Source organism: Anas acuta, chromosome 6 (assembly GCF_963932015.1).
Source record: "Anas acuta chromosome 6, bAnaAcu1.1, whole genome shotgun sequence".
Classification (NCBI taxonomy): domain Eukaryota; kingdom Metazoa; phylum Chordata; class Aves; order Anseriformes; family Anatidae; genus Anas; species Anas acuta.
The window spans coordinates 17,291,275-17,294,117 of NC_088984.1; positions in this window are offsets into that span (position 1 = coordinate 17,291,275).

Below are 2,843 nucleotides of genomic sequence, written 5' to 3' on the forward strand. Positions count from 1 at the left end.
AAAATATACACAATATGAGAGGTGAAACCAAGGACTTTTTCTAGAATCTGACAAATTAGATCTTATACCCCAAATTAAAAATAAATTTTACACCTGCAGAACTTTATGTGTTTTTTTCATGAAGACATGGAGGCTCCCATTTCTTCTACAGGGAGGCAGTTGAACTCCCTCAGATCAGCAACTTTTGGAGGATTCACCAGGAAAAAACAAGATTCATGGGTCTTGCAGTCCTTTACTACCCCATTGACTGTACAGGAAGTCTTATAGCACATACATGATAAGTTTGTATTTACAGGATCAGAAGAGAGACCCTTGCAAAAACAAACAATCAAACAAACAAGAAACAAAGAAAAAAAGAAGAAAAAAAAAAAAAGGACCTGATAAAGTGTTATGGGGATAAGAAGGGAGAATTTGGAGTAGAGGGGAAGAACAGCAGACCAACTGGCTAGATAGCAGCTATGCAGTAAAGGATCCGCCATCCTGGTGAACAAGTTGACCATGGGTTAGCAGCTGTGCATTTGTGGTAATGAAGGCTGTGTTAGCAGCCAGTAGGTGTAGAAAAGGCATTTATAACTGGAACAGGCTGCCCAGAGAAGTAGTGGAATTTCCTTTTCTGGAAATTTTTGAAACTCAGATGAATGAGTTCCTCAGGAACCTGGTTTACCTTAGATGACCCACCTTTGAGAATGACATTGAGCTAAATGATCTCCAGAGGCCTCTAAATTACTCTGAGATTCAAAATATAAAAATATAATGTTATAGAAATACATCCTCTTTTTCACTGTATCTCACCTTTTTGGCTATTCACTCTCAAGGGGAGAAAACATGAACCTGAGAGTTGACTTCTGTTCAATTTCTGTTGAGAGCCTTCTGTTCCTCATTTCCAGACCACGTATCTCTAGAGATCTGAAGTGCAGAGGATAATTACGTGCAAAATCTATCCCACAGGATTACAGAGGAAAAAAAAATGTATTAACTAAGTACAAATATTTTATTTCTATGGGGAAAATGTTTTTGATACGTTTTAAACAATCACAGTATGCCTTGAGATCCACTAAAAATCTGTTTAAATACTTGAATACAGAACAAAAAAGCAGTTCTGATGGCCATATGGTAAAAAAAAATAATAATAATAAAAAATAATAAAGAGGCCAAGGACATCTATGGCCTGTGGAGATGCAGATGAACAAATCCAATGAATAGATACTGATATTTCCATAGTTGTTATTTCAGTTTAAAAATAAATAAATAAAATAAAAAACAAAAACCTGTCAGTGAGTTGTACTGCTGCTTATTACTTTTCACTGTAAAGCTTGAAAAACACCCATCTACCATTCTGAAACTTTAAACAGCCTCTGCACAGGAAATGTAAATGAGAATTTTATATAGTACAAATGATAGCATCACAGTACCAAAGATCACAAAGCTTTACACTTTATGTCTGCAATAAGTTGTATACAGATATTAGTGTTACTCATTGTGTTAGATACGTTCTAGAAGTCGTAATAGGCTTCTGAGTAACTCTGTGGATGGTCATCACTGAAAAAAAAAATCTGAGAAAAATCGTTAGTAAGAAATAGCAAAAACTTGCAGGAATGTCAAATCTTCAATAGCTAACTGGCTTGAAAGCATTTAGCAAACAGTAACCTGTCTCCTCAGCTTCTGTCAATACGGTCAGCTACCTTTTTCTGAACTTGGTATGTCCTCAATCAGTATTTGAGAAACATCCCTTAGTGAGTTGCCTCAAATGAATGCTCTGGGATAGATAGAAAATTTTCCTCCTCTCTCACAGGAGGTCAGAAAATGACATCTTCTTAAGCTGCAGTGTACTGTTGCAAAGACACTTCTGTTTGTTTAACTCAAAACAACCCCAAACTTGTCATCTAAAATGGAGCCTTTCTATAGTAATTCTTCCCTTTGTGCAACTAGGTTTGGATTATAGATTTTGCTTCCATTGCACCTCTTCCTACAGAATTTCCTTTCAGCATACATCCATACAACAGTGACTTCCCTCTGCAGTCATCCAACTTCTGCTTTAATTGTGCTTAAACAAGTATCTTTGGGATGCCAGTAACATTTTTTTTCAAATATTCACAGACCCTAAACTACATCATTAGACCATGGGGGAAAAAAAGTTAAAAGACAAAGTAGGTTTTACTATATTGTATCAGTTAGGAATTTTCAACTGCAGAAGTCTATTGGCCATATTTACTAAATTCAAAACTGTAAACTCTCTTTACCCCTTCCACCAAACTTTCAGACTTATGACCAACAAATCACCTATTAGCTGTTTCATTCCAAGTTTATCATAATGCAGTGTACAGTGAATGGCTCTTCCTATTCCAAGTTCCAGAAATCATTTACAAAGACAACTCAAATCTCTAAGTAGTTTTCCTAATACTAATTTTTCATCTGAAAAAAACAGATATTGGTACATCTGGACAGAAGCTCCAGAGAAGTAACATCCAAAGGAGCAGTATAAAAAGAAATACAAAAAGAAGTGGTCTCTCTCTGAAATATTGGTAGGCCAAGGTTCCTTAAGATAGAACACCCAAACATATTTGTAAAGCTTCCGTTGTGCTTATTCTAGTACAGAGGACACAAAAATCTCTAATTCATTTAGGCTGAGGAAAAAATGATTTCTTTACGTTTAATGTAACCACATAAATAAAAATACTCACCTGAAAAGGATCACTGCATCAAACACTTAAATACAACTATTTCATATTTCAGTTGTTATCACAGTCCCTGTGCCTTCTAAATAACTGCTTTGACTTCAGGAGTAAATAGATGAAATGACAGCAGTATCCAAGGGTATGTCATGAATAATCAGCAAGAGCCTG